The sequence below is a fragment of the Canis lupus genome, chromosome 32 (genome assembly GCF_048164855.1).
Source record: "Canis lupus baileyi chromosome 32, mCanLup2.hap1, whole genome shotgun sequence".
Classification (NCBI taxonomy): Eukaryota; Metazoa; Chordata; class Mammalia; order Carnivora; family Canidae; genus Canis; species Canis lupus.
In genome coordinates this window covers 11,999,657-12,014,003 of record NC_132869.1, presented here as the reverse complement: position 1 = coordinate 12,014,003, position 14,347 = coordinate 11,999,657, and the positions used below count along the sequence as shown (strand labels likewise).

Sequence of the window (14,347 nt, the reverse complement as noted above, 5' to 3'; positions counted from 1 at the left end):
GGTTTAGCGCCTGCCTTTGGCCCAGGGCACGATCCTGGAGACCCGGGATCAAATCCCACATCGGGCTCCCGGTGCATGGAGCCTGCTTCTCCCTCTGCCTGTGTCTCTGCCTCTCTCTCTCTCTGTGTGACTATCATAAATAAATAAAAATTAAAAAAAAAAAAGAGAGAGAGAAGGAATCAAGTATCTTCAAGAAACTGATCCTGTGTACCTTAGAGAATGAGGAAGCATTATTAAATGGCTAAGTATGAAGGAGGAATTGGTATGAGGAGAAAAATAAAGATTTTTGTCTTAGCCATATGCTATTACATTCGAGCAAAACAGTGCTATAAATGGAGATACAGAATTTTATTCATTTTGAATGTCTCTCCTTCCCCTCCCCCCAAAAATATAGTTTTTGCCTTCATAAGACTTATTAAGGTAACCGACATAAATCAAAGAATGATTTAAATAAATATAAAATTGCAATTTATAATAAATATTGCAAAGAGGTACATATTGCTATGAAATGTATATAGCAGGAGGAATTGACCTGCTCAAGGAAGTTAGCACTGATTCCTGAAGAAAGAAGTTGACTAGGGGTGGGAGGGAACAGGTTCTAAGCAAAGGAATAGTATGTATAAAAGCCTATAGCACAGAGACAGAAAGCAGATTAGTGATTGCCAAGAGGGAAGGAGGAGAGGGAGTGCCTGTTAATGGGCATAGAGTTTCTTTTGAGGTGATGAAAATGTTCTGAGATGAAATACTGATGATGATTGCACAACTGTATGAATACATTGAAATCCACTGAATTGTATACTTTGAAAGAGTGAATGTTATGGTATGTGAATTACATCTCAGTATTAAAAAGAGAAAGAGATTACAATAAGGATAAAGATGAGCACAAGTTAAATGCCACCAATATCAAAAATCCTACATCAAAGGGGTCACGGTAATTTCAAGAAACTAAAAGAAGTTCAGCCTGGCCAAAACACAGTGAGAGTAAGCATGATGCACGAGGAGACTACAAAATACCAAGAATGATGAAGGAGCTATACTTAGAGAAATAATTGTAAGGCATGAGACTATGATCATGATCAAAGAGTAAGAGTATAGAGACAGATCAAGAGGTTGCACGTTGATCCTCTCCCCAAGTCCACGCTGAGGAGCCTAAAGACAGAAATGGAACGTGTAAAAGGCATCAGACAGTGAGGCCACAGGGGAGGAAAAGCAGCAGCACAACAGACTTGCACACAGGCCAAGAGAAGAGACAATTCCTCAGAGCAGATGATGGTCAGCAATACTGACCACTGCAAAGGAGCAAGAGGATGGAAATCGAGAGTAGTCCTCTTGAGTCTGGACATGAGTGACCAACGACATAGCCATGTGAGAGTGGGTGTAGAAGGAGCCAGATGGTGGAGGAAGAAGAAGAGGATGTGTCAGGAAGACATGGAGGCATACCGGATTTGTCAGTGAAAGGAGGAGGAAAAAGGGGACTGCAGCTTAAGGAGAGTGGGGTCAGAGGGAGCCCTTTTTCAAAGTAGGAGAGACCTGAGCCTGTCTGAGAAAGAGAAAGTTGAGGCAAGGAAAAAGGAATCCATTTAAGATGTGAGGGAGAGGGGTGCCTGGGTGGCTCAGTGGTTGAGCATCTGCCCTTGGCTCAGGTCGTGATCCCAGGGTCCTGGGCTCAAGTCCCATATCAAGTCCCTGTGTCTCTGTGTCTCTCATGAATAAATAAATAAAATCTTTTAAAAAATAAAATAAAATGTGAGGGAGAAAAGAATTCACTCAACAAGTCCCTTTGAGGAGATAGGAAACGACGGACTCCAGTCACAGGTGGAAGGCACATTCTTCCTTACTCTGAGGTAAGGACGGAGAGTGAGAACATTTTTCTTTTAAGATTTTATTTATTTATTCATGAGAGACACACACACAGAGGCAGAGACATAGGCAGAGGGAGAAGCAGGCTCCCTGCAGGGAGCCGGATGTGGGACCTGATCTCGACCCCAGGATCATGACCTGAGCCAAAGGCAGCCGCTCAACCACCGAGCCACCCAGGCATCCTAATAGCACTTTTTTTTGTAGGGAGTGGAGCTTGGATGGGGTGGGCAGCATTGGCCTCTGTCTTCTCAGGAATATTAAGAGCTACCATTTACTAGGCAGTCACCATTGCACTGGCCTAAACAAATCTTATATGTTAATGTGTATCATGCTCACAGCGACTTCATAAGGTGGGTTCTGTTGTTATCCTCTCTTCCAGGTGCAGAAAAAGTCACCGAGGAGTGAAGTAACTTTAACAACTTGACTAAGATAATAAATAGCAGAGATTGTATTTCTTCCCATGAGGTGTGGAGGGAGGAGGGCAGTTCGCCAAGATTAAAAGAGGAAGCGGTGAGGAAGGAAGGAAAAAGGGAAATTGGGGACTTGAAGAAAATAAGAAAGTTTACAAGAGCCAGGGTGAAAAATTTGCTACTGAGGGCGCTGTTAAAGTCAGACCTCTGAGCAGTAGGTGCTTATTTTCTCCTGCAAAACAGAACCTTACCCCGTGAAGATTCCACAACCACGATTTGTGTAATTCCTCACTCAGTTGTGGGTGATTCAGCCTCTCCTTTCGAGTTCCTGGGCCTGGGTCTGCCCTTGGGACAGGAGTCCCCCAGTAAAGCTGAAGATGACAGGAAACTGTCCTGTCAGAGCTGGGGCCTGAAGCCACCCCCACACCTGGGTGGTTTTCCTGAATCCCGGAAAGTGCACATTTGATATCGCCATGAGAACGGGGGTCTCCGTAGGCCCTGTCTTTCAGGGAAGATTTTCTAATTTGAAGTGAGTCAAACAGGAAAAGAGAATTTCTTGCTGAGATTCTTCCTGTAGCCCTTATCATAGGTAACTAAACCTGCTTTTTCAAAACCAAATCTCAATTTGCTAAAAACTTTTTATATGTTCCATAATTATTTACATCACCAAGGAAACAGAAGACTTTACAAGAAGCCAAACTGTCTCTATTCTCTTCCTCAAATGTCAGTGGTGTGTTGGCAAAGATTCTCACAGCAGTGAGAACAGAAAAGCAGCAACACGAAAAAGCCAGAAAACCTCCTCATATAGAGACATCAATCAAAAAATGCCACAACCCAAATTTTATTTCACAGAAAGGCAAACTGGATTCAAAAGAGTTTCCAGGCAAATTTGCATTGTTGCCATTACTTCCTCCAGCAACGTGCGTAAGTGTTTTTTCACATCCAAACGCTGTGAAGAGCCAGCGACTTCTTCATAATCATTCCCCTGACGTACGGGCCTTCCCACCATTCGAGATTCCAGGTCACCTGCGCGGGCTGAGCTAGCTTGATGAGGTCTCACGGCTGGGCAGGATCAACAGCGGCACAAGCACACCACAAGGCCGGCAGCCCGGATGTCCAGCGGCGCCACCGGGCGGGACTCCCGCTCAGCTACCACGGCCGAGAGGGCCCTTGTTCCCGAGCCGCGAACGAGGAGCAAACAGAGCGCAGAAGGGAACCGGGTTTGAGGATGTGTCATGTGAGTCCGCCCACGGACAACTCTGGGAACTGTTCCTGAAATGGGAGGAGGCTGTCATCACCTCTCCCTCGGTAGCACCATGTGCCACAGAAATCATTTTCGTTTTGGAAGTGCCTTTGAGACGCTGTCTCCCTCCCCGCTCCCCTCCCCCCGCTCTGGGAGCTACCTTGAGGCTCACCTCAGCGCTCGCTGGCGGGGGAGGGAGTGGAGACGCGGTACGAGCCCCAGGGGCCGGGCGCCCCCTCAGCCCCTCAGCCCCCTCAGCCCCCTCAGCCCCTCGGCCCCGCCGCAGCTCTGGGGCGGCCGCGCTCCCCGGCTCCTCCCGGCGGACACCGAGCGGAGACGAACTCCTCGGCGCGAGGGGGAAGCGCTAAACCGCGGGCCGCAGGGACTCCCGCGGGCCGGGTCCAAGGGGCTCATGGGTACGTCGGACCTACTCGGTTCTTGGTGGACCGACGCGAGACTGACGAGTGGCAACATCTAGTCCTTTGCTGGGACGGGAAGCCTACAGCTCCTCTAACTGTACCTCGTGAAGGCTCAGGTCAGGAAAGATCGCCGGCGCCTGACACTAAAGCTGACCCGGTTTAGACCGTCAAGACCACTCCGTTAACAACTCACCCTGGTTATCCAGCCACAGTCCTGGGGCTCCTCCCCTACCAGCAAATACTGGCTCGAAATGGAAGAGAAGGCAGTGTTCTAATTACTAATTGTTTCTAATCAGAGATAGATGTTATGCATCCTCACAGACTGAGGATGACTTGTGATCATGCCGTTCAAACTTCATGTCTTTTCCAGAAGATTCTATATTGTCCTGAACACTGAGACATGCAGATTACAAAAGGCTGTCTTTCCCCTGTTACTTTTGCTGCCGGACAGGCCAAAACTCTCTTTTTGGGTGTTAACATCAGATTGAATTCCCTCTTAATTTTCCCTATTAACTACATAGATTTTGACTTTACATTTCTACCAGAAATCAGCTCTTCTTTTCTCTGTTACTTTGTTCTACTGTCCTGCTGGTTTAGAGTAATTTCACTACAATTATATGGAAAGCCATCCTTGCTACTCCATCGTTTATTTCTGTAGAAGTTTCATGTTCATGACCCTAACACACATATACACACACTCAAAATTTACATGGAGTCCAGATGTTCTGGGCCCAAGCAGACTTACTCTAAATGGGTATGCAGAGTCTGAATCCGTAGCTCTTGGGGAATTTGGCCCTAGAATGAATACCTGCTTACCTGAATGGAGAGCAAAGCTGTGAGTTGTAAAGATGCAAGGTGGACCATTGTCCTAGAGCCAAAAACAAGGCCAACTGAGAAGAGAGACTTCATGTCAACCCCAGTGATCCACTAGTGGTTCAAAGTTCTCATTAACATTTCTTGCTGACTTGGGAGATAGTGAAATTCTGAAAACATACCAATAGCACCCTTCCTGACGATCAGAATGAGGGATTGGAAGCTTATGTGTAGGGAAACCAACTTGGTCCTAATTGCAATACTTGTGTTGTAATTTGCGATATGCAAAACATTTTATGAGAGCTGATCTGATCTTTGCAGCATTCTAGTGAAAAGGCCAGAGAAAGTGTTCTTGAGTCGAGAGTGTCCACAAAAGAGGACACAAAGCAGAATGAGTGGAAAATTTCAAGAAAGAAAGAGATAAAGTGAACTGTCTTCAGAGACCTATTGACATCTCCACCTTGGTGATACAGGGGACCCTCTGCCTATATGGGGGTACAAGAGTGCAGCAAAGAATGCCTCTTGGCTTGGCTAATCTCCCCAGTTCTGAACTCCCAGGCATGTTGCAGAAGAAACCCGGGAAGTTAGCCCATAGCTCTTTCCAGAGCTGGGGACCATGGAAACACTGGGCTTTATCATAGATTAGAACTGCAAGCTTCCTTCCTTATTTCCTAAGCATATTTCATGGGTCACTATAAAATGTTACCCCGGAATTCAGATTAATATTGTTATGAGCAGAACTCTGCCCTTCTGCCTTTCCGTCCTGTCCTCACATTCCCAATTTTTTTGTGCTTCCGCTGCTGTTGCTGTTTGCCTTTTTCTCCTCCCTCAGCATCACTCACTTCCGCTCCCTCTTCTGCATGAGTCTTTCTCTCCCCACTCCTCCTCCTCACTGTTTTCCTCCTGTGCTCCTGGAGGAACCAAACAGCTCCACTGTAAGGACTCAGAAACCCAAGGAAGAGCCTGTGGCTCACTGACCTGGTGAGTGGAAGACATCACAGGATAGCACACTGATATCCTAGGGCCAATCAACCTGGGTTGGGCTGGAGTTCCCCTGCTGTCCTATTGGCAGCAACTCCAGGGAGTCCAGATGGTCCTAGAAAAATCTCTGCTCCTGTGATAGAAAGGCAGGATTAATTTTAAACCCCTAGAAACGTAGAATTGGAATCAGGTTGAATCTGGGACCCGTGATAGATTGAACATAACCTAAATCTACAGGATGTCCAATGTGGCCTCACTCAAGGGTCAGGAGACCCCAGGATAATGCTGGTGGGAGGAACGTCAGTGTTAGAACCAAAGACTGAGAGGGACATAGGCCACCTCTGGATAATAGGAATGGGAAAAGCCCAGAAACTTCCTGTCGGAAAGGAATATGGTTCAGGATAAGTTCCTCTACTCCCAGGGACCTCAGGAAGAGACAGTGCTGGGCTGAACACATCTTCTGCATACTTCTACTCTTGCATGGTGCCAAATTGCTGTCCTGAGGCCATTACAACAGAGATGAGCACATGCACACATCTCCTTGTAGAGAAAGATGCCCTTTCTGGCATTGGGAACCAATTATATTCTCATTTAAAGTATTATAAAAGGTAACACTGTGGCCTTATGGAGTCCATTTTCCACTTCCTCACCCCAACCGAGTGGTTGCAGCTAAAAAAAGGGATTGCAGCAGTGAATGGCCAGGACTGAGGGCCATGAGCCCCACCTGAGTCGTGTGAGTCACCAGCCTTGAGGGTGGAACAGAGGAACTGCCAGAACAGCTTAGACAAGAGAATCTAAAAGACAAACAGGGAGAAGGCTTTTTTCTTTAACCCAACTAAAAATGACAGTAGAAGTATCTGGGATCCCTAAAGACAAACAACATGGTCAGGTCTGCTTTTCCCTCTCGCTCTGCCTAGTGCTTCCCCCTTCTTGTGAGCTCGCTCTCTCACTCTCTCTCTGTGTGTCTTATTTGACAGGTATTAATATTTAATATCTTTTTTTAAAAATCCAGATAAGGGGCACCTGAATGGCTCAGTTGGATAAGCATCCAACTCTCGAACTCAGCTCAGGTCTTGATCTGGGGGTCTTGGGTTCAAGTCCCATAGTGGGCTCCATGCTGGGCACTCACAGCTGGATCAGTCTTCCTGGGGCTTTTGTGTGCTCAGGGAAAGCTCTGGCCATGGAGAAAGGCCAACAGTTTGAACATAGATAAGAGCTAGAACAAGATCTAAATGAGAATAGGCGCTCTCTCTCTCTCTCTCTCTCTCTCTCTCTCTGAGACCTTTTTTAATTCAGAATAATCCTCTATGTGTATTCCTATGTGCATACTTCTCCCTTTTGACCATATAGCATTTGCTTTAAAATAATAATTCTGGGACGCCTGGGTGGCTCAGTGGTTAAGCAGCCCCTCGGCTCAGGGCATGATCCTGGAGTCCTGGGATTGAGTCCCATGTCGGGCTCCCTGCATGGAGCCTGCTTCTCCCTCTGCCTGTGTCTCTGCTTCTCTCTCTGTGTGTCTCTCATGAATAAATAAATAAAAATAAAAATAAAAATAAAAATAAAAATAAAAATAAAAAAACAATGATTCTCAAGGGGGTAGAGGGTGAGGAGAAGGCAGAGCAGATTCCTTGGGTAGACCAGAAATTAACAGGTAGTGGGCATTCACAGTTTATAAGATTACTCAGCTGACTGTGATATGTTCCTCCCTCCACCTCTTTGAGAACCACTGCACAAGAAGTCACCGAGAGAAGAAAAGAAAGCAAGCTGCTTTGTGGGGGGTCAGTGTGCCTTCTGTTGGCCCACTCAGAGCGCTAGCAAAGGGAATGTAGTTTAAATTATGATCATATCAATGGTGCATCCAATCTGGAATTATCTCAAGCTCTTTTTCATGCTGCTGTAACAGAATATCATAGACTGTGTGCACCATAAACAACAGAAATTTATTTCTCACAGTTTTGGAGGCTGAGGGTCCATGGTCAAGGCACCAACAGATTTAGTGTCTGGTGAGCACTCACTTCCTGGTTCATAGAGAGTCATCTTCTTACTGTGTTCTCATATGCTGGAAGGATCAAGGGAGCTCCCTGGAGTCCCTTTTATAGGCACGTTAATTCCATTTATAAGGGTTCCACCCTCATGACCAAATCACTTACCAAAGGTTGTGAATTACATTTCAACATAGGAATTTTGAGGAAATACGATCACCCTTCAATCAATCTCAAAACCATTTTAGCATCATCCCCAGGAATTCCATGTTATTTAAGATATGAGTACCTTACAGGGAGATAGTATGATCCAAACTAAATTTTCTCTCCTCTAAAATTAGAAGGATTTTTGTTGTTGTTGTTGTTGTTTTTACTTTTTAAAACCAGAACGTTTATTTTGACTAATCATTGAAATCCTTAAGATGAACTGGATGCTGCAACAGCTGCCCTCTTGGGCCTAGGTGTCATTCCTTCACGGAATCCATGCCTGAATCTGCGGTATACAATTTTTAGGTGCCTCATTCGACCAGTCCCAGTGGTATTCCGTCTTTTAGCCTTGGCACTCCAGTTATACTTTCTCTTCCACTTGGCAGGGTAGCCACACTTGCCGCAGGTGGACCTCTGTAGGTGGTAGGCCTTAGAGCCACAGCGGCGGCACAACGTGTGCGTCTTATAGCGACGCTTTCTGAACGACGACGTCCCCTTCGTCATCTTGTTTTCGCGGCAGACCCCCTAGAAGGATTATTATATTAAAAAAAAAAAAAAAAGAAAAGAAAAAGAAAAAAGGCAGCCCCGGTGACGCAGCAGTTTAGCGCCACCTGCAGCCCGGGGCGTGATCGGGAGACCCGGGATCGAGTCCCACGTCGGGCTCCCTGCATGGAGCCTGCTTCTCCCTCTGCCTGTGTCTCTGCCTCTCTCTCTCTCTCTCCCTCTGTGTCTCTATTAATAAATAAATAAATAGTCTTAAAAAAAAAAGTAGTAGATTTGTCCTTGATTCATTAGTTCAGGTAGCCAACAAGTATTTGTTCAAGACTCTACTAGTTCTCTATTTCTGCTACAACAAATCACCAGAAATTTAGTGGTTTAAAACAACACACTTTTGGGGCACCTGGCTGGATCAGTCAGTAGAGTGTGTGACCCTTGATCTCCGGGTTGTGAGTTTGAGCCCCACAGTGGGTATGGAAATTACCTTAAAATAAATAAATGAATAAACTCTAAAATAAAATACCACTTTCATTATCTACAGTTCTGGAGGTCAGAAGTCCAGACTGTGTCTCACTGGGGCCAAAGTCAATGTCTTGGCAGTGCGACTTTCTTGGAGGCTCCAGCAGAGAGTCTGGTTCCTGGTATTTTCCAGTTTCTAAAGGCTGCCCACATTGCTTTGCTCATGGCCCCTTCCATCTTCCAAGCCATGTATAGCAAAGTCAGAGAGTACATTTCACATCATTTCTGATTTTCCCTCTTCTGCCTCCCTCTTCTACCCCCACAGATTCTCTTATAATCCAGAATAATATGCCCATATCCAGGTAGTTGATTAGCAAACGTAATTCCATTTGCAACCTTAATTCCCCTTCGGTATGTTACCTAACATATTCACTGGTTCCTTGAGATTAACAAGTAGGCATTTTGGGAGCCATTGTCTTGCCCATTACAAAGACTCTGACAGCCAGGGTAATATTCCAGGGAATGCTCCAGAGAGTAGTACTTCTGAGTAGGACTAGTAAGTGGCAGTCAAAGTGTTTAGTTTGTTATTGTATGTAAATTATACCTTAATAGCTTGACATTTAAGGCCCTCCATAATGCTTATAAGGGTTATGGGTACTACCTATTAAGAGTTTACTGTGTCTTTATATACATTATCAACAATTATACTCATTAAACTCTCTGAGGCAGGGGATACTCTATTCCCTTTCTATAGATGAAACTAAGGCTCAGAAAGGTGAAATGAACTGTCCAGGTTCACACCTCTAGTCATTGGCAGAGGTGGGACTGGAACTAAATCTGTGTGAACTCTACAACCTGTGCTCTAACTTCCAGCGTCTTCCTGTAGTACATCCTCCACACTCCACCAAGGCAGCCTGCGCTCCAGGTACAAGGATGGTGTCCCCAAACTGCCATGTCCACTCTCACAACCACATCTCTAAATGACCTATTCTAAAGCCGCTACTTCTGAGGAGCCTTCCTGTCCCCTTCTCTCACAAATCCTTGCATCTTCCTGGGGGCTCACAGCTCTACAGATCACTTTCAAGAGAGCAGTTGTCTGTGTGTTTTATGGTGGTATGTTATGGGTCACCTTCTTTCACTGGATTCTTATCTCTCCAAGTGTGGGAGTCTTTCTCTTTCTTTCTTTCTTTCTTTCTTTCTTTCTTTCTTTCTTTCTTCTTTTTTTTGTAAGATTTTATTTATTTATTCATGAGAGACACAGAGAGAGAGGCAGAGACACAGGCAGAGGGAGAAACAGGCCCCATGCAGGGAGCCCACATGGACCCGATCTCAGGTCTCCAGGATCATGCCTTGGGCTGGAGGCTGCACTAAACTGCTGAGCCACCCAGGCTGCCCTGTGGGAGCCTTTCTTATTTGGTTTTGTGCCCTCTCAGGGCCTTGTCAGTTTGTTGTGTATTGTTCATTCAAAACTGCTTTTTGAGATATTTTGAGTCATGGTGGCTCTGTGAGTTCACTCCTTTGCTACTCCTCTGCTGTAAATACATAGCAGGGATATAGATAAAACACAAAAAGAAAATACCAAAATGACAGTGCTGAGTTCAAACACGAGATTATAATCTCTGTGGCCCTGAACTAAATAGAAACAAAAAGTCATGAGCAGGACTGAAGCCTCCAGGCTGTGAGGATCCTCTTAGAGATGCAGGGGAAGCAGCCAGGCACATTACATGACAAAAAGTACTTTAGTCTAGGTCACGAACTATATAGTCAGGCTCGAACTATATAGTCAGGCTCGGTGATTAAAGCCAGGGCTGGGGGCAATTCTCCACCCAATGGAAAAGACTGACAAACATAGCTGTTAAAAGTGTTCAGAGATGTAATCTATTTTGTTCATGAAGGAAATTTGTGTAAATAATAAAAAATTTAGGGTTGGATGATAATAAATGCAATATTTGGCAAACTTAGTGGAGTAAGGGAAAACTACCACGGCAGCAAAATGCACCTGGGACAGCATACCAAAGGCTCATGGATAAGAGCTCCACAAACCTGGGTGGCAAGACGTTCGCCTGAATCCACAAATTCAAGCTGGCAAGAATAAACCCTGTCAGCTACAAGACTTGTGTGGGATCAGAATCTGTGCAGAGGGAAGCAAAGGGAAGGAACTCGGCTTTTGAGTACTCTGAAAGCAGGCATACCCCCAATTGGCAACTCTTAGTGGAAGCCAGGAGGGAATCCTGCAGAGTCCAGCTGGCCAGTGAGGGCAAAAGGACCATAAAGAAGCAAAAAAGTCTCAGTGATGGAGTAGACTGGGTCCTATAAACTCTCAGTCCTATAAACAAAGCTCCTTCCAAAGCTCTTCAGCTCTTCAATGAGGACAAACTGCTGGGAATGAAATCCCAGGGGTAAGGATAAGTAGGAGGAAGGTCCAAGTAAAAGTAAGGGAGGGAAAAAAAAAAAAAAAAGTAAGGGAGGGAAGCAGAAGAGACAAATTTCAGAAAATATAAGGCAAATATAAGGCTGACTTGGGGGTCGATCCCATGACCTTGAGATCATGACCTGAGTTGAAATCAAGAATCAGATGCTCAACCAACTGGGCCACTCAGGTATGTATGTGTATATATATATATATATATATTTTTAGATTTTAGTTATTCATTCATGACAGACACAGAGAGAGAGAGAGAGGCAAAGAGAGAAGCAGGTTCCATGCAGGGAACTCGGCATGGGACTCGATCCCCAGTCTCCAGGATCACACCCCAGGCCAAAGACAGCACTAAACCGCTGGGCCACCAGGGCTGCACCTCTAAATATTTTTAAAGCCACTATGTGACTACAACCAAAAAGGGATCTCTACTCTAGAACTTGGAACTGTATATTGAAAGAGCATGCCATGTATCTGGGTGAATGGATCCAGAATGGCAAATAAGTGTTCTCTTGAAACTACTGAACTTGAAAGAAAAATAAATGGTTATTGGCATCCAGGCAAAAAAAGACCAAGGGGGAAAAATATTATACTTTTTTTAGTTAACACTTTATCCAGAAAGTAATAGAGTAACATATTTAAGACAAAGACAGAAAATGTGAACCACAGATTCCATATCCAACCAAACTGAGCTTCAAGTAGAAAGGCTACAGAGAAACTGTTAAGAATACTGCAAACACTCAGAGACTGCTGTTCTCATGAGTTCTTTCTGAGAAATCAACCAAAGAAAGACCAGAGAGACACAGACATAAAGACTGGCAGCTAGAATCTAGTCGCATGAGTAACCCAGCTTTGACCACACCTAAGAGGTCAGCACCTTAGGAAAATGTGGGCCAACAAGATGGAAGGAATCTGGGTCTCTGAATCAGCAGCTGAAACAGAGCTGCCCACAAACCTTAGAAGACTATTCACCTCCAGACAGTAGGATGAGAGTAAAAGAAATTCCTATTTTGTTTGAGCCTATATTTATTTTTATATTTTAATTTTTAAAAATTTTTATTTATTTATGGTAGTCACAGAGAGAGAGAGAGAGAGAGAGAGAGAGAGAGGCAGAGACATAGGCAGAGGGAGAAGCAGGCTCCATGCACTGGGAGCCCGATGTGGGACTCGATTCCGGGTCTCCAGGATCGCGCCCTGGGCCAAAGGCAGGCGCTAAACCGCTGCGCCACCCAGGGATCCCCTATATTTTATTTATTTATTCGTGAGACACAGAGAAAGGCAGAGACACAGGCAGAGGGAGAAGCAGACTACTTGTGGGGAGCCCGATGCAGGACTTGATCCCCCGGACCCCGGGATCACGACCTGAGCCAAAGGCAGACCCTCAACCACTGAGCCACCCAGGTGCCCTGAGCCATTATATTTTATAATCTCTTTGTTATATAAATTTACCTATAATCTAAAATGTAGATATTGGTACATGGAAGTGGGGTTGCTACAACAAAAATCTAAAATACGGGTTTGGGTTTTTTTTAATTTTTTTTAAATTTTTATTTATTTATGATAGTCAGAGAGAGAGAGAGAGGCAGAGACATAGGCAGAGGGAGAAGCAGGCTCCATGCACCGGGAGCCCGACGTGGGATTCGATCCCGGGTCTCCAGGATCGCACCCTGGGCCAAAAGCAGGCGCTAAACCGCTGCACCACCCAGGGACCCCTAAAGTACGGGTTTTGATTTATTGGTAAGCCAGGCCATGACAAACAGATTTTGAAAGCTGGATATTTGGTGATACATCAAATTTTGGAAAAATTCTTCCTTGTAAAGACTTGGAAGACAGACCTATGGAATTTTTAGCTCCAGGGGAAATGCCTGGAAAAAGCTATAATGTTAGCCAATACTGCCCTTTGACCTGCCAAGTCAGCTCCTTGCCACGGGCATTTGCCTGCCTCCAGAAGCCCATGCTTTGATGTACTTTCCATTAGTGGGAATGGTTGAGGCCACAAAGGCCAATCAGGTAGAAAATCCCAGTTTGGAACCAGGTCCCACAGGGGTTTAGGTGACCAGAAATGCCTCCCTCAGAATTTTCTAAATTCCCCTCTGATACCTGGGATTGGCCAGGACCAACAGCACCATCTAGGGAGTGTGCCTGAGCCCAGACTGGCCCTGGCTGGCCCTGGGATGTATTTCTCCCCTTCAGAGCTCTCTCCAAATCTCTACACCCACCCACACCCAGGCTATAGTTATGTGGGTTTTTCAAATTGAATTGTTCTTGTTTGGTCAGTAAATGACGCTGGGATTAGATATGCATAGGAGAAAAAATGAAATTACCTTATACCATTCACAAATATAATTCCAGGTAAAAACATTGATTTGAAAAGAAAATCTTCAAAAAATTTTAAAGAATATACAAGAGGGGCACCTGTGTGGCTCAATCAGTTGGGCTACCAACTCTTGGTTTCAGCTCAGCTCATGATCTCAGAGTCATGAGATTGAGCCCCAAGTCAGGCTCTGTGCTTAGCTTGGAGTCTGCTTGGGACTCTCTCCCCATCTCCTTCTGTCCCTTCCCCCTGCTCTCTCTCTCTCTCAAATAAATAAATCTTAAAAAAAAAAAAAAAAAAAAAGAATATATAGATAGAAGACCAACTATATGACCTTGGGGGTAGGAAATAATTTCCTAAACAAGTCACAAAAAGCTATATAAAGTAAAACATTAATACATTTGACTACATTAACATGTACAAAAACAAAAAAGACAAAGTGAAAACACAAGTTGCAACCAGAAGATTGTGTGCCTCATATATAGCTGATATGTGATGTGATTCGTCTAGAATATGTAAAGAATTTCTTTTTTGAAAGAGAGAAAGGGTATGCACAAGCGGGTGGGAGGAGAGGGGCAGAGGGAGAGGGAGAGAGAATCTCAAGCAGCCTCCATGCCTAGGGCGGAGCCAACCAGGGCTCCACCTCACAACCCTGAGAAAATGACCTGAGCAAAAATAAAGTTGGACACCCAGCCCACTGAGCCACCCAGGTGCCCCAAGAATAGGTAAATAATTTCAATAA

At 45.0% G+C, this 14,347-nt stretch overlaps 1 long non-coding RNA gene and 1 pseudogene across 1 annotated transcript; both read right to left on the bottom strand.

The window, feature by feature from the left end:
- Positions 1–3,095: 3,095 nt before the first annotated feature.
- LOC140622608 (uncharacterized) lies at positions 3,096–4,434 on the bottom strand. The gene is made up of 2 exons (XR_012022294.1): positions 3,686–4,434; positions 3,096–3,542 (listed from the first exon to the last, which is right to left on the bottom strand). It is a non-coding gene; the product is annotated as an uncharacterized lncRNA (long non-coding RNA).
- A 3,639-nt stretch (positions 4,435–8,073) lies between these two features.
- On the bottom strand, positions 8,074–8,427 carry LOC140622606 (large ribosomal subunit protein eL37 pseudogene; annotated as a pseudogene).
- Positions 8,428–14,347: the final 5,920 nt, after the last annotated feature.